We start from the raw sequence: 23,310 nt of genomic DNA on the forward strand, positions 1-23,310 counted from the left end.
ATCTGGACTTCTTTCTTTCCTGGTTTCTATGAATATGGCCACAAGGATGAGCCTTCAAAAGGAGATGGAATGGAGCAAAGAAGATTCTCCCCCATCTTAGTGCGACTTCCAATGTTTTGGTCGAAAAACTCTGTCAAAGTATTTTGACATTTTAGCTAAACTAACCACTAGTTTCTCCTTATTCTCTTATTTATTGCACATTTCACAAATGCCAGGTACCATGTTAATAAGTTTACATATATTTTCTCATTTTATCCCTGTGACAACTCTGAGACAACTCTGAGATGCTATTTGCATTCCCATTTTAGAAAACTAGATACCTAGAGAAGTTAAGTAATTCCCTCGGGGTCTGAGTCACATTTGCAATGCAGACCTTACTCCAGACCTCAAGCTATTTCCTTCAGGATTCTGGCTGAGGCTTTAAATAAAATCTAGATAATCACTCTACAGGTGCCCACCCTCCCTTGGTCCACATACTTGTGCAGGCCTTTGAAGAAGCCTATCAGAGAAGGATTGTTTCCCAAAGCCAGTTAACATTTGTAAAAGAGTCAATGGCTTGAGTCCCCCTTCTGATCCTCCCATCTGCCTGGGTTCTGTGGTTTAAGAGGCACAGCAGAAGTGGAGAAGAGGAGTGGAACAAACATGTATTCACTGCATACTGTGTATATGATCTGATGCTGCTATGTGTAATCTCATTTACTTTTCAAACATCCCAGGTGGCTGTGGCTTCAAGGATGAGTGAACGCACGGTTTCTCACAGGTATCAAGGGGTAAACTGAGACTTACAGTTAAGGCCCCAAAGCCACATCTTTCCACACACCAAGCTGCTCCTCCATAGATGGAACCAAATGTGATCTCCCCCTCCTACCCTGGGGCTATTGGTTGACGGCAGGCATAGCTCTGGCCAGCAGTGCTACAGTTTCTCCCTCCAACTGCTATGTGATCCAGGCATTTTCTCTGCAACTGTAACTTCTAATAGCCCTGTGTGCCACTCTGACAGCTGAGCTATTTCGGATCATCACTATAGCTCAACAGAGATAAAAGGGGAGGGGTGAAGAAGAGAGACATTCACAAAAAATATAAATGGCCAGGAACATGGGGGAAAAGTTTTCCACCTATTAAAATTCAAAACTAAAACAATTAGATTTCACTTATCGACTTGTTGATTTTTAAATCTAACATCTAGCATTGGCCTGTGTGCACAGTGGTGGGGTAGGGGGGTGGGTGGGGTTCTCTCACATAGCTGCTAAGAGTATAAACTGCTACAATAAGGTTAACATACACTAGTCTGTCATTTATAATAGCAAAGAATTAGAAACAACCCAAGGTCCCAACGAAGTTATAAGTAAGGTCCACGATTTGCTATCATGTCACCACTACAAATTATGTATTTCAATGACACTGATAAGCCAGGATATAATATGAAGTTAAAGGGCTTTATAAAGCAGATTGTATCTATGTGTTTGTGTGTGTGTGTGTGTGTGTGTGTGAGAGAGAGAGAGAGAGAGAGAGAGAGAGAGAGAGAGAGAGAGAATTTTACAGAATACCCAAATATTTGTTTCAAGTTTCTGGAAAGAAGTACACCAAAATATTAGCATGTTGTTTTTCTGGCTGATGGGACTTGAACTGATTTGGTTTCTTCCTCATTACACTGTTTTATGTTTTCAAAATTTTCTGCAGTGAACATATTTCTTTTCTAAATGAGTTAATTTATACAAATAACAAAACTGACAGAAAATAAACATATACAAGCTAGAAAAAAGGTACAGTGAAAGAACACGTTGGTTTTTTTACTACTTCCATTTCATTCTGACAACAAGCCTGGTGAGAAATACAGATACTTTAAAACATGTAAAATGTAAAAGGGGGAGGGGGAATGACCAGGTAATTACTACCATGCAACTTCCCACAACCTATTTTCCTCCTCAACTACTTTATTAAATCCTAACAGGAAATAAGCTTTTTCTCCAACAGAATTTTGGGCTTAGATTGTGGTAAAGAAATCAATCTGAACTATCTTACCTCTAATCATTAAAGCTCAGGAGACTGCCTACCTACCTTGGGTGAATACAGGTAATGAAAGAATGGAGAATTCAAAGCTGGGGGTGTTCAGCAGGTGTAAACACCTAGAAGAAAAAGAACTCTTAACTAGTCTAGGAAATGCAAAAGACAGGCAGGAATGACAATGAGGGGTGGGAAAGGAAACAGACTAGGAGGCAGGGAGGCTGTCCTGGTGATCCTGGCAAGAAATAATGAGGACCCAAAGAAAGCAGTGGCAGCAGGGATGGTGCTGATGGTGGCCTTATAGGGTAGGGAAGATAGGAAGCTTAGGCTACTTATGTCTGTTGCATTCTCCTCACGTCTGGTATAGCTTGGAGCACAAAGCAAGCATTGAATAAGAGCAGATGGGACAAGATGTCCTTCAAGGCCCAAATTCTATGGATCTGGCCTCACACAACACAAGTAAGAGATAATCAGCCAAAATGCCAATCAACTTTGTAAACCTGCTCTAGGAGGTGACTAGAGCAACTCTTATTTTAAGATAGTTCATGCCAAACTGTATGTGTCCCAATTAATAGATGGGCATTTTGTATTACTAACATCTCTGATTTCATTTAAAACTACCAAAACTCCATTCAAATGAAAAGCTGCAATATAAGAAACTATCTGAAACTCAAAACCAGTGCAGAAAAATTAATTTTTAAAATATCAAAAACTCTAGAAGGAAGGAAGAGGTAAGGAAAAGAATCTCTTAACATACATAAAACCTTCATTTGCATCCTATCTTTTCAGTATTTTTATTTTAAAGCATATATTGGCATATCCCCTTTCTAAAATAAAAAATTTTTCCCACACATACATTTTTAAATAGAAAAGCCTGCTCATTTTGGCTGTTAAATTTTGACCTATCAACATTCCCTCCCCTAAATCATGGCCATTATGCAGTAGATTCAAACTCTTATCTTACAGAAAGAGGGGAATTAAACCAATTCTCTGGGCAGGCTCCAGGAAATATATTCTCTCTTCATCCTCTTCTTAGAACGACACAATCTCAATCCCAATTTCTAATTATTATTACAAAAAAAGAACATTTTCTAAAACAACTATTATTATCATCCAACTAAAACTTTCAATTTTAAGATCTAACAACTCTGAACTCTCTATTTAGGAAATGTACAAGAAGGAACTCCACAGCACCTGGTATTAAAGTCATATGAACAAGGACATGTTCCAGGCTTCCTTATTCACTCTTTTTAAAAGGACTATTTACACCAAAAAAAAAATCTTGTGCCTTTTTTTCACTGCTGAGAATGAGCATGTTCAAATCTGCCATTACAGAGTCAGGGGCCCAGGGGAATCAAAGATGAGGTCATCAAGAGGATGTGACCACCAGCTGACCCTAGAGCTGGACCTGGGCAATTGGAGGCTCCCCACCCCCATCCTTGGAATGTACATTCTGCCCACTTCCCAGAGTGCGAGCTGTTCCAAGGACACAGCTTTGAGAGAGCACATCCAACAGGGGCCATCTGGATGGGATACATGACTGAACCCTGTTGAGGCCTCTGTATAAACTTTAAGATTCTGGAGGGGAGGTGTGGAGATCCACTCCTCTTGAGGCCACCCAAGAAAAAAGCCTTCCATGTAAGTTCCCTTGCTTGTTAAACCTGCCACCTACCAATCTGGAGTGTCTGCCTCTTTCTTTGGTCTCTCCCTGTCCTGCATGTTTCTGAACTAACACCATTATATGGTTTCTTCACCCACCCCTCCCCATGTCTGCCAAAGTCACTTCTCTTACAAGAAGAAAAGACAAGAGAAGTGAAGGGAAAGAAAGGGAAGAAAGGAGAGGGAAGGAAAGGAGAGGAAGTAGAGGGACATGACAGGAAAAAGTAAAGGAAGGAGAGGACCATCTGTCTCCCTGGCTTCATCCTTACGTGGGCACAGCTCTGAGATGCTCACCACCTCCTATAGCACACCCATCCAGCCACTGCCCTGGGGTCTTAGATCTCTTCCAGGAGGACGTCTCACCTCTTCTTTATAAAGCTGTTGGCCACCCCTCCCCCACCTTGGTGCCACCCAAACCTCTCCCTCCTGGGTTATTTGTTCTTCATATACTTTCTTATGCCTGGACCAGGCCTCTTTCTCTGACTTCCTTCCAATTTGGCACAAGTGTAAATTTACAGGAAGAAGAAAACCCACCTGTAGTAATACAAAATGGGGGAGGGAGGGGAACCAATTGTTTTCTGATCAATTCCATAACCATCCAATGCAAAAATAACCTTTATCTTCTAAATACTTTACTGTATTTTCTAAATTTCCTAATGTGAGCATGGATTACTTTTATAATCAGAGAAGGGCTTTTTTATGTAAGTCTAATAAAACATATGACTTTTTGAAAAGTTTCTCAAGAGCCAAAAATGTTTTCAGCTATTTATATGCTTACATTTGTTTGTAATTAAGCTGACCATATATCAGCCAAACCAGGACTCTTATGAGCATAAAGGGGAACTGTAACAAGAAGTATGGACAACAGGCATAAACCAGGACTGCCCAGCAAACCCAAATGTTATAATGCCTCTGTGTGTGTGTGTGTGTGTGTGTGTGTGTGTGTGTGTGTGTGTGTGTGTGAGAGAGAGAGAGAGAGAGAGAGAGAGAGAGAGAGAGAGAGAGAGAGAATCTCTTTACAATCCTCTTCCTAACTGTGAATCAGAAAGCTGTTTTCTGTGCTAGATGATGACAATATAAATCATGTTCAGATCTGATTTCAGATGGTCATTCTCAGCAAAAGAAGGAAGACTTGCTTCCTGGCTGCTAGAAGACAAAAGGGAAAAGACCTCAGATGCAAAGGAATCATGACTTTCCTGACTGTAAATGAATACAAAGCATGATGGAAGGATACAGAATTAAAGATTCTGCTCTATCAGTTCATTACTTCCCCAAACCAACTAAAAAACAAACAAAAAAAGTACCCTGTGTTCTGTTTGTGTGTCTCTTTTTTCATGGACGGGTGTCACCATACACCCAGGTGCCCTACCCCAACCCCTTCAGGTCATTCCTGACTTCCTGTTGTACCCACATCCAACCCAGCACCAAATCTGGTCACATCTACCTCTTCAGCACCTCTCAAAGCTGCCTTTTCCTCATCCACCTATCTTTCCTCTTAGATGCCCCCAAGGACCCCAATTCCCAGTTTCTTGACCTCAGCAGGACTGCCAAACCCTTTACCCAAATGCCTTTTCAACATCTTGAGCCCCAGAGCCCCTGCATCAACCTTAATTCCCTCTTCACCCTACCTAGGGACCATGGCACATCACTACAAGCCCTCACTGTCCTCTCTGGTGCTCACCTGGCTAAATCAAGCAATCCATCCTTACTCCTCATCCACCTGGCTTTCACAGTGCTTTCCTCACTGACTGCAAACGCACGCAAGAAGGATGCCATTCTCCTGCTCAAACAATGACCTCTCTTGAGGTCTCTCTCCCACCTCAGCCACCACTCCTTACCTGTCCCTCTTGCTGGCCCTCCTCAGCCTCCATACCTCCAAACACTGCATCTCCTCAGTGCAGGGCCCTCAGACCCCCTTTCTCTCTTAGGGGCATCTACCCCCAGGAAATGCCATCTAATTCCTTGGCTTTAAATACCATCTCCACACTGCTAACCTCCAGTGAATAGCTCCAGCCCACACTGCTTCCCTTACCAACTTTCTATCCAGTGTCTCCACGGCCAACACCAAACTCATGACGACTCCCTCCGCCTTGCTCCATGTCAGTACTTGGCCAGTTCCTCTCCAAGATGCTTGGGGGAAACCTGAAACCATCCTTGTCTTCTCTCTCTTGCCCCTATTCTCGTCTAGTCCATCAGCATCCAGGTCAGCTCTCCTCCAGTGCCTGACCACTGGTCACCACCCCCACACCACTGGCACCCTGGCTGGAGCCCTGTCAGCTCACCTGCTCTATGGCAGTCACCTCCTGAATGCTCTTCTGCTCCCCTCCTTCAATTGGCTTCCCACTCAGCAGCCAGAATGATCCTTTAAAACTAGGCAGAGCACGTCACACCTCTGCTCAAAGGCCACCAACAGCTTTTCATCTAACTCAAGAAAAGCCAAAATCTTTACCAGAGCCAATGAGGCCTACACAGTCTGTTGACCCTGCCCTACCCTCTGTCCAGCAGCACCACCTACTCAGCGTTCCTCAGATATACCAAGTGCCTCTTGCCTCAGTGCCTTTGCACTTGCTGCTCACACTACCATGACGGGCTTCCCTCAACTCCTTCAGGCCTTTACTCAAATGCCATCTTCTAGTGCAGCCTTTCCTGGCCACCTGAAAGGTCAACACACCACCCCTAGCAGTTTCTATCCCTCTTCCTGGTTTTATTTTTTCCTTGGTACTTATCAATATCTAACACCTACACAACTGACTTATTTTTAGTGTACATTACCTGTCTCCCCTGCCAGAAGGAAAGCTCTGTGAGGTCAGGGTTTTTTGCTGTTTAATTCACTGCTGTTTCCTAGACCCCTGAACCTGAGGGAAATACCGAGTGCATTTTTTTAAGGGATAAATTAATCAATAGTCTGCAAGTCCTGAATCACCCCTATCTGACTTTATATTCTATTCCTCACTATCCCCCTTCCTTGATTTATTTTCTTCACAGAATTTGTCACCAGCCACTACATGATGCTTCTGCTTAGTTGTTTATTTTTTGTCTCCTCTCACCACCACCAGGAGATCAATTTCACGGCAGTAGGAACCTGTGTTCCCAGCGCCTCACATGGAGCGTCTGGGAAGGAAAGAATTCCTTTCCTTCCTACTCCAGATCAGGTCACGATCAGTTCCCACCTGAACTGCTCTAATACCCTAACTCTCCTTCCAATCCCCAGATCCTTCCACTCCCAGTGCCCACAGCAGGAATTCTCTACCCTAAAATTTGAATGCAATTGATTTTGCTACAACCGTTCATGAGCACCTCCATTGCCCAACCCAACTCTGGTGTACTGTTTACACTGAACTTGTGCCCAGAGTGAACATGGTTCCACTGTTCCCCCAGCTGAAAGGCCCTCGTTCTCCCTCCCCTGGACCTGCTACACCCAGACATTTTCAGGACTCTGATGTGATCTCCTCTGTGGCTGGGCAGGGGTCCCTTGTGGGCACTCTCACAGCACCCTTACTGAATTCAAACCCTAACACTATGGTTTGTTTGTCAACTTGCCATACCTCCTGCTATATTAGAAAAACCCAGTTTGGTCTACCTCCTGCATCTTTCTTTCCTGTGTATCTCCTTTACTACTCACACAGAATACTTAACTTCTGACACTCCTGCTACCAAATGTGTAGGGATTTTTCTCCACAGCAAGTAATTCTCGGTGACACCAGCTAGGTGTTCTATTGGGTTGGCCAAAAAGTTCCTTTGGTTTTTAAGTAAAAATGAAAGACACATTTTTCATTTTCACTAAGAACTTTATTAAACAATGTATTCAAACTTTTGTTCCACTACCTTCTGCCACTTTTCAGGCAACTTCATAATTCCATTCTCCCAAAACTTTTTATCTTTTTGAGCAAAGAACTCTTCCAGGTGCCTTTTACAGTCTTCCAGGGAATTGAAATTTTCTCCATTAAGAGAATTTTGTAAAGATCTAAATAAATGGAAATCCAAAGGTGCAATGTCTGGTGAATATGGTGGATGAATCAGAACTTTCCAGCCAAGCTGTAATAGTTTTTGCCTGGTTGTGAAAGAAACATGCAGTCTTGCGTTACCCTGATGGAAGATTATGCATTTTCTGTTGACTAATTCTGGACGCTTTTCATCGAGTGCTGCTTTCAGTTGGTCTAATTGGGAACAGCACTTGTTGGAATTAATTGTTTGGTTTTCCAGAAGGAGCTCATAATAGAAGACTCCCTTCCAATCCCACCATATACACATCACCTTCTTTGGATGAAGACTGGCCTCTGGTGTGGTTGGTGGTGGTTCATTTCACTTGCCCCACGATCTCTTCCATTCCACATTATTGTACAATATCCACTTTTCATCGCCCATCACAATTTGTTTTTAAAACGGAACGTTTTCATTACATTTCAGTAGAGAATTGCATGCGGAAATATGGTCAAGAAGGTTTTTTCCACTTAACTTACGTGGAAGCCACACATCAAAGCGATTCACATAACCAAGCTGGTGCAAATGATTTTCAGCACTTGATTTGGATATTTTGAGTATGTCGGCTATCTCCCGTGTGGTATATAACATTGACTCTTCTCAATTAATGTCTCGATTTGATCACTATCAACTTCAACTAATCTACCCAACCATGGAGTATCATCTAGCAAGAAATCTCCAGCATGAAACTGCACAAATCACTTTTGACACATTCGATCAGTCACAGCACCTTCTCCATATACTGCAAAAATCCTTTTTTTTTGCATTTCTGTTGCATTTTTACCTTCCTTGAAATAATAAAGCATAATATGACAAAAATGTTGTTTTTCTTCCATCTTCAACATTAAAATGGCTACACAAAAATTCACCAATTTTGATGTCTTTTTTAAATGCACGCTGATATGACAGCTGTCACAATACAATCTAACAAAATTGTTTGGAATGAAGTTAAAGACAACTAAGTGCTACTAGAGCCATCTTATGGAAAAAAACGAACGAACCTTTTGGCCAACCCAATACAATTTAACTCAACTCTGATACTGTCTACCTAGATAAGAGTGTCAGAGCCCACAGGTTAAGGGCTCAGTCCCACAGGACTACTGCCCCTGCTACTTCTGATACCAATCTCAAGTAGTAACCCCAGCTTTACCCACAACTTCTGTCCAATTTGTCTACAAATTGGAGGTCCCCACGACCCCCTCCCCAGGTTTGATTAATTTGCTAGAGCTCACAGAACTCAGGGAAACACTTATGTTTACCAGTTTATTAAAGGATATGATAAAGGATACAGATGAACAGCCAGATGAAGAGATACAGAGAGTGAGGTCTAGGAGGGGCCCGAGCACAGGAGCTTCTGTCCCTGTGGAGCTGTGGTGCATCACCCTCCTGGTGTGAATGTTTTCACCAACCTAGGAGTTCTCCAAACTCTCTACTATTGGCTTGTATGGAGGCTTCCTCAAGTAGGCATGATCAATCATTAACTCCATTTATAGCCCCTCTCCCTCTCTAGAGGATGAGATATGAGGCTGAAAATGCCAAGCTTCAAATCACGGCTTGGTCTTTTTGGTGACCAGTCACCATCCAGAAGCCCACGCAGAGTCATCTTGTTAGAACATGATGCTCCTAGTGTTCTTTTCACTTAGGAAATTACAAGGAGTTCAGGAGTTCAGAAATTACACAGGGGTTCTGTGCCAGGGACCAGGGGCAAAGACCAACTTATATATTTTCTATTACTTCACACCTCAAGTGGGCTATAAGTAGCTTATTACCAGGTTTGTGTGGTACCCACCATGTTGGGGGCATTATGGGTTCCTAACATTATATGGCTCTGAAGAAAATACACTAGGGAAATCTGAAACAAATAGCGGATTTGTATGAACACTGATGAGTATTTCTCCCATTCCTTGTTAAAACTGAACCAACTACTACTCCTCTGTCCATAATATCTCCAGACTGAATGATCCACTCTTGGTACCCAAGAGAGGAGACTCAAATATTCTCACAGAGCCTATAGAAGGAGAGAAAATAAAAACTTAAGGCACCCTAAGCACTTCACCCAGCCCAGAACTGGGTGGTGGAAACATCAGACTGTATTATAGGTGGGGCTTTGCCAACAGTAAGTTTAAGCTATTTACCTGGTTTTCCCTGGATGCCCTTCCAGGTTCAGAAGATACAGGAGCTACCAACATAGGAGGACTGTAGAGGCAACACATGACTTTGTCCTGGCTGTGCTTCCCCGGCCGGTGTCCTTAGGGTATGGCAGTTCTTCGAGACTCTTTTTGTTTTTCTGGTTCCAATTTCTTGCCAGGCTGCATTCACCCCTTACACATTTCCTAGCTGCCTTTAAAAGCACACAAACTTGCCTAACAAGATTCCCATGGGATAAGGAGAAGACCTTTTGCTATCCTTCTATTTAATATCAACACTGATCATATGATCTAATTTCTATCAACCTTGGGGCTTTGCATGTCTCTTGTTCTTAATGTGATCCATTCATTATTCTTCCTCTATTTATGGACTTATTCTTTTTCTCTTTATTTTCATGGGTCTTTCTTTTATTTTGTTTAAAGACATTGTGATTTCCTCCCATAGGAGTTTTTTAAAAATCAGCACTTGTGACATTTGAGGAAGCAGTTATCTAACACAGGATGCCCAACTGAGACCCTGAACACACACCCCACCAGCAACCCACTCGAGATACCTTCCCCAAACCTGGTTCTGAGGAACAGACAGCTTTGATTCCCACTGCCCCACCTCCCTACACTCCAGCACACCAGTCTCTAAATATCTTAACAGCCAGCCTGAGGCCCAGCTTCAGACTCCAAAGCAAACAAGGAAATAAGACCCTGCATTTTAGAGTCTAGGAAGGCCCTTACCAGCAAGTTTTTAAAAAAGCTGACTAGTGCAACTGAGGAACTAGATTTTAGATTTTATTTAATTTTAATTAACTTACATTTAAACAGCCAGATGTGGCTAGTAGCTGGTAGCACAAGAGCTAGAGAACCTAGGGGTGGCACAGATCTAGAGAAAAAAACGAATACAGAGCTGCCCTATTGGTCACTCTTCAATGTTTATGTTTTGGAAAGCCAGGATGAAGTAAGGCCCTAGCAGGCAGTGATGCCCTGGTGCCAATGCTCTGAGACACCCACATGTGGGCATCTCCAGCAGTGAGGTCCTCAACTCTCCTTTCTTCCTATTTCAGCTCTCTCCCTGGCAGCAATATCCACCTCTTCAGATTCAGTCACCAGCCACCTTAGCCCCAAGTCTTTTTAAAAATTTATTATTATTATTATTATTGCACTCCTGCTCTCTCTCTGCTCCAGGTTCCACACCCCCAATTCCTAGAGGATCTAGGAGTTTCATCAGCATTTCAAATCCACAATTGTTCAAATGAAACCCATTACCTTCCATCTTCCCCACCCTTCAAACCTATGATTTTCCCTGGACTCCTTATTTTCTGCAAAGGTACCATCACACAACCAGTTTCCTTTATATAAATCTTAATATCACCCTTAACTCTCAGTCCTCTCTCTCAGCCCTCAAAATCTCCTTGGCATCTCTTCTGTCAGCCTCACCTCCACTCCTACTGCACTTACCCATGCTTAAGACTTTGGTATCTCTCAGGTCTCCCTGACTCTCCCTGTCCTAACCTGTCTTCACCCCAACGAGTCATCCCAAAAAGAGTCTGGAGGCCTTCCAGTGGGCTCCTGTTGCACGCTATAGGAATCCCTACTGCAGTGCTCACTCTACTGTGCTGGAATTGTCTACTCACTGCTCTGGCTCATAAACTACTTGAGGGAAAAGAGTAAGTTGTAAGGTTTTATGCATAGATAAGGGCCACCTCTTATACACAATGTGTTCAATAAATATTTGCTAAATGATTATTGCAACAGATACCTGTTATGGATTGAACATTTTGGCCCCCCCTCCCCAGATTCATATGTTGAAGTCTTAACTCCCAACGTGATTAGAAGGAAGGGCCAGCTTCCGGGAAGATGGCGGAAGAGTAAGACGCGGGTATCACCTTCCTCCCCACAGATACACCAGAAATACATCTACCCGTGGAACAACTCCTACAGAACCCCTACAGAACGCTGGCAGAAGACCTCAGACCTCCCAAAAGGCAAGAAACTCCCCATGTACCTGGGCAGGGCAAAAGAAAAAAGAATAAACAGAGACAAAAGGATAGGGACGGGACCGGCACCAGTGGGAGGGAGCTGTGAAGGAGGAAAAGTTTCCACACACTAGGAAGCCCCTTCACGGGTGGAGACTGCGGGTGGCGGAGGGGGAAGCTTCGGAGCCGCGGAAGAGAGCACAGCAACAGGGGTGCGGAGGGCAAAGCGGGGAGAGATTCCCTCACAGAGGATCGGTGCCGATCAGCACTCACCAGCCAGAGAGGCTTGTCTGCTCACCCGCCGGGGCGGGCGGGGCAAGGAGCTGAGGCTCGGGCTTCGGTCGGAGTGCAGGGAGAGGAATGGGGTTGGCAACATGAACACAGCCTGCAGGGGGTTAGTGCGCCACGGCTAGCCGGGAGGGAGTGCGGGGAAAAGTCTGGACCTGCCAAAGACGCAAGAGACTTTTTCTTCCCTCTTTGTTTCCTGGTGCGTGAGGAGAGGGGATTAAGAGCGCTGCTTAAAGGAGCTCCAGAGACGGGCACGAGCCGCAGTTAAAAGGCGGACCCCAGAGACGGGCATGAGACGCTAAGGCTGCTGCTGCCGCCACCAAGAAGCCTGTGTGCGAGCACAGGTCACTATCCCCACCCCCGTTCCGGGGAGCCTGTGCAGCCAGCCACTGCCAGGGTCCCGGGATCCAGGGACAACTCCCCCAGGAGAACACACGGCCCGCCTCAGGCTGGTACAACATCCCGCCGGCCTCTGCCCCTCACTCCGTGCCCCTCCGTGCCCCCCGGCCTGAGTGAGTCAGAGCCTCCGAATCAGCGGATCCTTTAACCCCGTCCTGTCTGATCGAAGAACAGACGCCCTCCCGGCGACCTACACGCAGAGGCGGGGCCAAATCCAAAGCTGAGCCATTGGGAGCTGTGAGAAGAAAGAAGAGAAAGGGAAATCTCTCCCAGCAGCCTCAGAAGCAGCGGATTAAAGCTCCACAATCAATTTGATGTACTCTGCATCTGTGGAATACCTGAACAGACAACGAATCATCCCAAATTGAGCAAGTGGACTTTGAGAGCAAGATTTATTATTTTTTCCCCTTTTCCTCTTTATGTGAGTGTGCATGTGTATGCTTCTGTGTGAGATTTTGTCTGTATAGCTTTGCTTCCACCATTTGTCCTAGGGTTCTATCCGTCCGTTTTTTATTTTAATTTTTTTTCTTAATAATTATTTTTTATTTTAATAACTTTATTTTATTTTACTTTATCTTCTTTCCTTCCTTCCTTCCCTCCCTCCCTCACTCCTTTAGACAACGAATCATCCCAAATTGAGGAGGTGGACTTTGAGAGCAAGATTTATGATTTTTTCCCCTTTTCCTCTTTTTGTGAGAGTGTATGTGTATGCTTCTGTGTGGAAGCTTTGCTTCCGCCATTTGTCCTAGGGTTCTATCTGTCCATTCTGGTTTTTTTTTTAAATTATTTTCTTAATTTTTTTTGTTTTAATAACTTTATTATATTTTACCTTACTTTATTTTATTTTACTTTATCTTCTTTCTTTCTTTTTTTCCTTCCTTCCCTCCTTCCTCCCTCCTTTTTTTCTACTAAATCTTTCCTTCTACTAATTCTTTCTTTCTACCCCTTCTCCCTTTTATTCTGAGCCGTGTGGACGAAAGGCTCTTGGTGCTGCAGCCAGGAGTCACTGCTGTGCCTCTGACGTGGGAGAGCCAACTTCAGGACACTGGTCCACAAGAGACCTCCCAGCTCCACATAATATCAAACGGCGAAAATCTCCCAGAGCTCTCTGTCTCAACACCAACACCCAGCTTCACTCAATGACCAGCAAGCTACAGTGCTGGACACCCTATGCCAAACAACTAGCAAGACAGAAACATAACCCCACCCATTAGCACAGAAGCTGCCAAAAATCATAATAACTCCACAGACATCCCAAAACACACCACCAAACGTGGACCTGCCCACCAGAAAGACAAGATCCAGCCTCATCCACCAGAACACAGGCACTAGTCCCCTCCACCAGGAAGCCTACACAACCCACTGAACCAACCTTAGCCACTGGGGACAGACACCAAAAACAATGGAAACTACGAACCTGCAGCCCGCAAAAAGGAGACCCCAAACACAGTAAGATAAGCAAAATGAGAAGACAGAAAAACACACAGCAGATGAAGGAGCAAGATAAAAACCCACCAGACCTAACAAATGAAGAGGAAATAGGCAGTCTACCTGAAAAAGAATTCAAATAATGAAAGTAAAGATGATCCAAAATATTGGAAACAGAAAAGAGAAAATGCAAGAAACATTTAACAAGGACCTAGAAGAACTAAAGATGAAACAAACAACAATGAACAACACAATAAATGAAATTAAAAATACTCTAGATGGGATCAATAGCAGAATAACTGAGGCAGAAGAACGGATAAGTGACCTGGAAGATAAAATAGTGGAAATAACTACTGCAGAGCAGAATAAAGAAAAAGGAATGAAAAGAACTGAGGACAGTCTCAGAGACCTCTGGGACAACATTAAATGCACCAACATTCGAATTATAGGGGTTCCAGAAGAAGAAGAGAAAAGAAAGGGACTGAGAAAATATTTAAAGAGATTATAGTTGAAAACTTCCCTAATATGGGAAAGGAAATAGTTAATCAAGTCCAGGAAGCACAGACAGTCCAATACAGGATAAATCCAAGGAGAAATACGTCAAGACACATATTAATCAAACTGTCAAAAATTAAATACAAAGAAAACATATTAAAAGCAGCAAGGGAAAAACAACAAATAACACACAAGGGAATCCCCATAAGGTTAACAGCTGATCTTTCAGCAGAAACTCTGTAAGCCAGAGGGGACTGGCAGGACATATTTAAAGTGATGAAGGAGAAAAAGCTACAACCAAGATTACTGTACCCAGCAAGGATGTCATTCAGATTTGATGGAGAAATTAAAATCTTTACAGACAAGCAAAAGCTGAGAGAGTTCAGCACCACCAAACCATCTTTACAACAACTGATAAAGGAAATTCTCTAGGCAAGAAACACAAGAGAAGGAAAAGACTTACAATAACGAACCCAAAACAATTAAGAAAATGGGAATAGGAAGATACATATTGATAATTACCTTAAATGTAAATGGACTAAATGCTCCCACCAAAAGACACAGATTAGCTGAATGGACACAAAAACAAGACCCATATATCTGCTGTCTACAAGAGACCCACTTCAGACCTAGACACACATACAGACTGAAAGTAAGGGGATGGAAAAAGGTATTTCATGCAAATGGAAACCAAAAGAAATCTGGAGTAGCAATTCTCATATCAGACAAAATAGACTTTAAAATAAGAATATCAGAAGAGACAAAGAAGGACACTACATAATGATCAAGGGATCGATCCAAGAAGAAGATATAACAATTGTAAATATTTATGCACCCAATATAGGAGCACCTCAATACATAAGGCAAATACTAACAGCCATAAAAGGGGAAATCGACAGTAACATATTCATAGTAGGGGACTTTAACACCCAACTTTCACCAATGGACAGATCATCCAAAATGAAAATAAATAAGGAAACACAAGCTTTAAATAATATATTAAACAAGATGGACTTAATTGATATTTATAGGACATTCCATCCAAAAACAACAGAATACACATTTTTCTCAAGTGGTCACGGAACATTCTCCAGGATAGATCGTATCTTGGGTCATAAATCAAGCCTTGGTAAATTTGAGAAAATTGAAATTGTATCAAGTATCCTTTCCGACCACAATGCTATGAGACTAGATATCAATTACAGGAAAAGATCTGTAAAACATACAAATGCATGGAGGCTAAACAATACACTACTTAATAACGAAGTGATTACTGAAGAAATCAAAGAGGAAATCAAAAAATACCTAGAAACAAATGACAATGGAGACACGATGACTCAAAATCTATGGGATGCAGCAAAAGCAGTTTAAGAGGGAAGTTTATAGCAATACAATCCTACCTTAAGAAACAGGAAACATCTCGAATGAACAACCTAACCTTGCACCTAAAGCAATTAGAGAAAGAAGAACAAAAAACCCCTAAAGTTAGCAGAAGGAAAGAAATCATAAAAATCAGATCAGAAATAAATGAAAAACAAATGAAGGAAACGATAGCAAAGATAAATAAAACTAAAAGCTGGTTCTTTGAGAAGATAAACAAAATTGATAAATCATTAGCCACACTCATCAAGAAAAAAAGGGAGAGGACTCAAATCAATAGAATTAGAAATGAAAAAGAAGTAACAACTGACACTGCAGTAATACAAAAGATCATGAGAGATTACTACTAGCAAGCAACTCTATGCCAACAAAATGGACAAACTGGAAGAAATGGACAAATTCTTAGAAATGTACAACCTGCCAAGACTGAATCAGGAAGAAACAGAAAATACGAACAGACCAATCACAAGCACTGAAATTGAAACTGTGATTAAAAATCTTCCAACAAACAAAAGCCCAAGACCAGATGGCTTCACAGGCGAATTCTATCAAACATTTAGAGAAGAGCTAACACCTATCCTTCTCACACTCTTCCAAAATATAGCAGAGGGAGGAACACTCCCAAACTCATTCTACGAGGCCACCATCACCTTGATACCAAAACCAGACAAGGATGTCACAAAGAAAGAAAACTACAGGCCAATATTACTGATGAACATAGATGCAAAAATCCTCAACAAAATACTAGCAAACAGAATCCAACAGCATGTTAAAAGGATGATACAGGGCTTCCCTGGTGGCGCAGCGGTTGAGAGTCCGCCTGCTGATGCAGGGGACACGGGTTCATGCCCCAGTCTGGGAAAATCCCACATGCCGCGGAGCGGCTGGGCCCGTGAGCCATGGCTGCTGAGCCTGCACGTCCAGAGCCTGTGCTCTGCAACAGGAGAGGCCACAACAGTGAGAGGCCCATGTATCGCAAAAAAAAAAAAAAAAAAAAAAAGGATCATACATCATGATCAACTGGGGTTTATTCCAGGAATGCAAGGATTCTTTAATATAAGCAAATCAATCAATGTGATAAACCATATTAACAAATTGAAGGAGAAAAACCATATGATCATCTCAATAGATGCAGAGAAAGCTTTTGACAAAAGTCAACATCCATTTATGCTAAAATCCCTGCAGAAAGTAGGCATAGTAAAGGCCATATATGACAAACCCACAGCCAACATCATCCTCAATGGTGAAAAATTAAAAGCATTTCCACTAAGATCAGGAACAAGACAAGGTTGCCCTCTCTCACCACTCTTATTCAACGTAGTTTTGGAAGTTTTAGCCACAGCAATCACAGAAGAAAAGGAAATAAAAGGAATCCAAATCGGAAAAGAAGAAGTAAAGCTGTCACTCTTTGCAGATGACATGATACTATACATAGAGAGTCCTAAAGATGCTACCAGAAAACTACTAGAGCTAATCAATGAATTTGGTAAAGTAGCAGGATACAAAATTAATGCACAGAAATCTCTGGCATTCCTATACACTATTGACGAAAAATCTTAAAGTGAAATTAAGAAAACACTCCCATTTACCACTGCAACAAAAAGAATAAAATATCTAGGAATAAACCTACCTAAGGAGACAAAAGACCTGTATGCAGAAAATTATAAGACACTGGTGAAAGAAATCAAAGATGATACAAATAGATGGAGAGATATACCATGTTCTTGGATTGGAAGAATCAACATTGTGAAGATGATTATACTACCCAAAGCAATCTACAGATTCAATGCAATCCCTATCAAACTACCACTGGAATTTTTCACAGAAGTAGAACAAAAAATTTCACAATTTGTATGGAAACACAAAAAACCCAGAATAGCCAAAGCAATCTTGAAAATGAAAAGTGGAGCTGGAGGAATCAGGCTCCCTGACTTCAGACTATATTACAAAGCTACAGTAATCAAGACAGTATGGTACTGGCACAAAAACAGAAAGCTAGATCAATGGAACAGGATAGAAAGCCCAGAGATAAACCCACGCACATATGGTCACCTTATCTTTGATAAAGGTGGCAGGAATGTACAGTGGAGAAAGGACAGTCTCTTCAATAAGTGGTGCTGGGGAAACTGGACAGGTACATGTAAAAGTATGAGATTAGATCACTCCCTAACACCATACACAAAAATAAGCTCAAAATGGATTAAAGACCTAAATGAAGGCCAGAAACTATCAAACTCTTAGAGGAAAACATAGGCAGAACACTCTATCACATAAATCACAGCAATCACAGCAAAAAGGTTTTTGACCCACCTCCTAGAGAAATGGAAATAAAAACAAAAATAAACAAACGGGACCTAATGAAACTTAAAAGCTTTTGCACAGCAAAGGAAACCATAAACAAGATGATAAGACAACATTCAGAATGGGAGAAAATATTTGCAAATGAAGCAACTGACAAAGGATTAATCTCCAAAATTTATAAGCAGCTCATGCAACTCAATAACAAAAAAACAAACAACCCAATCCAAAAATGGGCAGAAGACCTAAATAGACATTTCTCCAAAGAAGATATACAGACTGCCAACAAACACATGAAAGAATGCTCAACATCATTAATCATTAGAGAAATGCAAATCAAAACTACAATGAGATATCATCTCACAGCAGTCAGAATGGCCATCATCAAAAAATCTAGAAACAGTAAATGCTGGAGAGGGTGTGGAGAAAAGGGAACCCTCTTGCACTCTTGGTGGGAATGTAAATTGATACAGCCACTATGGAAAATAGTATGGAGGTTCCTTAAAAAACTACAAATAGAACTACCATATGACCCAGCAATCCTACTACTGGGCATATACCGTGAGAAAACCATAATTCAAAAAGAGTCATGTACCAAAATATTCATTGCAGCTCTATTTACAATAGCCCAGAGATGGAAACAACCTATGTGTCAATCATCGGATGAATGGATAAAGAAGATGTGGCACATATATACAATGGAATATTACTCAGCCATAGAAAGAAACAAAACTGAGCTATTTGTAATGAGATGGATAGACCTAGTGTCTGTCATACAGGGTGAAGTAAGTCAGAAAGAGAAAGACAAATACCATATGCTAACACATATATATGGAATTTAAGGAAAAAAATGTCATGAAGAACCTAGGGGTAAGACAGGAATAAAGACACAGACCTACTAGAGAATGGACTTGAGGATATGGGGAGGGGGAAGGGTAAGCTGTGAGAAAGCGAAAGAGAGGCATGGATATATATACACTACCAAATGCAGGGTAGATAGCTAGTGGGAAGCAGCTGCATAGCACAGGGAGATCAGCTTCATGCTTTGTGACCACCTGGAGCGGTGGGATAGGGAGGGTGGGAGGGAGGGAGACGCAAGACGGAAGAGATTTGGGAACATATGTATATGTATAACTGATTCACTTTGTTATAAAGTAGAAACTAACATACCATTGTAAAGCAATTATACTCCAATAAAGATGTAAAAAAAAAAAAAAAAAAGAAGGGGCTTTGGAAGGTAATAAGATCATAAGGGTAGAACCCTCATAATAGACTCAGTATTCTTATAAGAGGGAAAAGGGACACCAGAGCTGCTTCTGTCAGCCTTGTCAGGATCCAGTGAGAAGGCAGCTATCAAAAGCCAAGAAGAGAGCCCTCACCAACAATCAAATCTGCTAGTACCTTGATCTTGTTCTTCCCCGACTCCAAAACTGTGAGAAATAAATGTTTGTGGCTTAAGTCACCCTGTCTATTGTAAATTGTTATAGCAGCCAGAGGTGACTAAAACAACACTTTTCTTTCTTCGTCTAATCGTGCCCTACTCCAGTTTGTTCTAAAGCACAACCTTTTGGGTTATTCCCCTGGTCAACACTCTTGCAGAGCTTTTTATTGATAGAGTAGAAACTTCCAAATCCCTTAGCAAATCATTCAGGAACCACCCAGAATCTAGGCTTCCAGCCTAATGGTTCTAACACCATTCCTCCACACCTTTCCTCTTCTACCCCTGACTTGGCTCAGGCTGATCCCTTCCTCTGCACTATCCCAACATGTTCCAACATTGCCTCCTTTCACTTCAAGGTCCATTTCAGCTGCCCCTGCGTCCAGGGCCCAACACAGCCAGGGTCCTCTCCCCACCTCAACACCTCCTGCCTCTTACCCACACCTCTCTTTGTCTAATGCAATCATATTTTCCATGGGAGATGTGTTCTAAAGTCAGCCAAAATATCACCTATATTTGAAACTACCCTAGAGATTCTCTTAGGAGGACTAACCCTATAATCCGAAATACCAATTCTCAAATGCACTGAGTGGCCACATTATAGGGAAAAGAAAAGAAAAACACAACCAGAACCATGAAGTCAGTCAGATGCTCACACAGACAAGTAGCTGGAGGAAACAAAACTGAGCCTCATTTTTCACCACTGTTCCCACTGGAGCATCAGCAATAGCAGTTTAATCACCACCACTCCCAACTCTGTATTTCGAAGACCGTTCCCAAGAACATCTGTGAAACTCAGAAGATAAATGCCCTGTACCTGTTGTTAGTGTTGCTAATGTGCAGCTCCTGCCTTGCTCACTGGCTGTGAACTCCTTGGGGACAAGAGCCTATGTGATCCAACTGATATAAACTTTACTTAATTAACACACCATGTGAGCTAGATGCTTTGGGCAAATCCCTACATTTCACCTTCCCAAAGAACCACTTGGAAAGTTCTAAAGCCACTTTCACCTCTAAGGCTATCAGAGTCTATGAAATTAGTGTGTAGACCTGTGGTCCCTGAATGAGGAACAGGGAGAGACAGACACACCTCCTAAGAGCAGAGAGGCAGGGACCAAAATAATCCTACCAGTTGGGCAGCGAAAAGGGACCAGCTCTAACCTAGCCTCCTACCTCTGTCCTATCAACAAGCAAATCATTCAAAATGGTCTTCTATCTTACTGTCTAAGTTTTCTTAGGGTAGCAATTTCACTAGTGATTAAATATAGGCACTACTGTTCCTCTTTTCATTGTATTACAAAATATTTTCTAACAAAACTTTCTACAACCCCAAATTCCAACAAATGAACTATTTCTTTATAAAAATTTTTGGATAGGCTTTTGTTTTCATCTGTTTTCCTTCTATTATTTCACCTTCCATTTTCTCATAAGCTCGAGGTAGCACATGTTAACACACTTCTTGGCATCCCTGTTCTAAGTCATCCTGATGATTCATGTGCTGACCTTAACAGCTTATCCCCTTGATATTTCGCTCTCCTCCCACTAGCTCAATCCCATGATTCCAACTCTATTACTCCTCTTTTTCTTCTCCCTTTATAATGCCTACTTTTATAGCCCAAGACTAGAGTAAAAATTCCATAACATCCCTATATGAAACTGCTCTAGTGTTAAATTACTTTATATTCACATTATATTTATGTCTAACTACATATTATATCCACATTCCCAGCTCCCATGTACTTGTAATCCTGCTGAAGATGGATCTGGAAATTAATGCTTTGAGGAATACTCCGTCCCAACCCCACCCCTAAATAACAATGGAGTTGGGAAAGCCCCAAAATAGGCAAGGCTAAAAACAGACAAGCCTTTTAGAATACAAGAAACATAAAGCAATGAATGGGTGGACACTGGGACCCACGAGACTCTGAGCCTGGAAGACCTCAGTCAGGCAGCTCCCATGGAAAAACAGGGACTTAAGGGTCCCCACACAAGGGGAGGACCAGAACCAGGTTCAGTGCTCAGGGGCCAGCGGGTCTCCTCACTCCTTCATGTTATGGTCTGTACCCACTGGGGGAAGACAGGAAGACCTCCACTGTAAGAACAGGTTCTGGACTGGATCCAGGAAAGGAAAAGGCAAAACTATAGGAAAAAATTGGGGAGTGGCAGAGAGAGAGAAGAAAATATCAAAAGAAACAAGGATTTCACACCAGAAGAAAGTAGAACAATTGGAAAAATACTTTAGTACATTAGGGTCCTCAATAATTTAAAAGTACAAACATTTTAAAACAAATACATACATACAAGAAATTAAGAACAAAAATAGGCAGATATAGGGCTTCCCTGGTGGCGCAGTGGTTGAGAGTCTGCCTGCCGATGCAGGGGACACAGGTTCGTGCCCCGGTCCGGGAGGATCCCGCATGCCGCGGAGCGGCTGGGCCCGTGAGCTGTGGCCGCTGGACCTGCGCGTCCGGAGCCTGTGCTCCGCGACGGGAGAGGCCACGGCAGTGAGAGGCCCGTGTACCACAAAAAAAAAAGAAAAAAAAAAAAAGGCAGATATAAACCAAATAGTAATTTTAGAAATAAGAAAAGAATCACTGCAATAAAACTTCAACATAAACACATGACTGTACACAAAGAATTAATAAATTGTAAAATAACACTAGGGAATCCAGCCAAAAGGAAGCACTAGAAAAAGATATACAAACCATGAGAAAGCAGTTAAAGAGAAATGGAGACAGAACGGGAGTGTATAATTAATAGAAGTTCATTCAAGAATTGAGAGCAAAATACAGTTATTTTCAGATGTGCAAAGACAAAGTCAGTGACCATTCACAGTCCCTTGGTGTAGTTTAAAAGAAAAGTGAACAAAGAGGGAAGGAGAGTGCTACAAGAAACAACAGTGAACATGAAAACTGATAACATGCTGGTGAATTTAACTGCTAACGGTGCAATATCACAATCTGAATGCTAAAATAAGCCTAAAACTCTAAGCCAAAATGACAAGGCAAGTGGGTGGCTAAGGTGTACTCAAGTTTTTGTCTCTCAAGTGGAGAAGAGTGAGGGTGAATGGTCTGCTGGGCAAATGCCACAGGAGAGACAAGTCAATACTCAGGCATGAACTTTCCTCTTCACTTTTCAGAGATGCTCTAATTTAAACTTGGAAACCTGACATCTCTTCCTCTAGATAATCTGTGTTGACCTTAAGTCTTCAGTATAACAGAAAATCTAGTTTCAAAATTTCACTTTACAGAAAGAAGGAAAACAAGTAACACCAGTTGTAAAATCAGTGGAACATCTCTCTGAATTCACAGAGTAAAATTCAAAATACAGTAAATCAGGGCAACCAACATACTTAAAGATGCCGTGTTCACGTCTTTCTTACTGGGTAATGTTTCAGTGAGGCAAATTCTAGGACCATGTTTTAAGGAATCCTAGAATGGTATTCTTGACATTAACCTCATTTCCTATATTAAGGGAAAAACAGCTGAAGCAAGTTCCCACTAAAGAGCTTTTTTCTTTCTTAAACCAACACTTTAGGTAACTTTATACACATCAAGTCATAATCCTACATCTGAAAAAATATTAGCATTGAATATAATGAAGGTGTGTAATCAACCTTCTCTGACTGATATAATTTGTCCAGGCAAAATACCTCTATCTTTGATGCTACTGCCATAATACAAGTCATGGACACTTGGGTTCCAAACAATGAATGTCATTCATTCATTCTTCCACCTTGAAATACAAGTATGAAGTTGGGTGACAGGTTATTTCACAAAAACACATTTTTGGAGATAAAATTAAGCCTTCAACATCCTCCAGTACA

The 23,310-nt window shown here is 41.9% G+C and overlaps 1 protein-coding gene across 1 annotated transcript in view; it reads right to left on the reverse strand.

The window, feature by feature from the left end:
• Window positions 1-23,310, reverse strand: part of SLC23A2 (solute carrier family 23 member 2) — a 147,914-nt gene that overhangs the window by 67,394 nt on the left and 57,210 nt on the right. The window lies entirely within an intron of this gene.

Source organism: Delphinus delphis, chromosome 15 (genome assembly GCF_949987515.2).
Source record: "Delphinus delphis chromosome 15, mDelDel1.2, whole genome shotgun sequence".
In the NCBI taxonomy this organism is placed as follows: domain Eukaryota; kingdom Metazoa; phylum Chordata; class Mammalia; order Artiodactyla; family Delphinidae; genus Delphinus; species Delphinus delphis.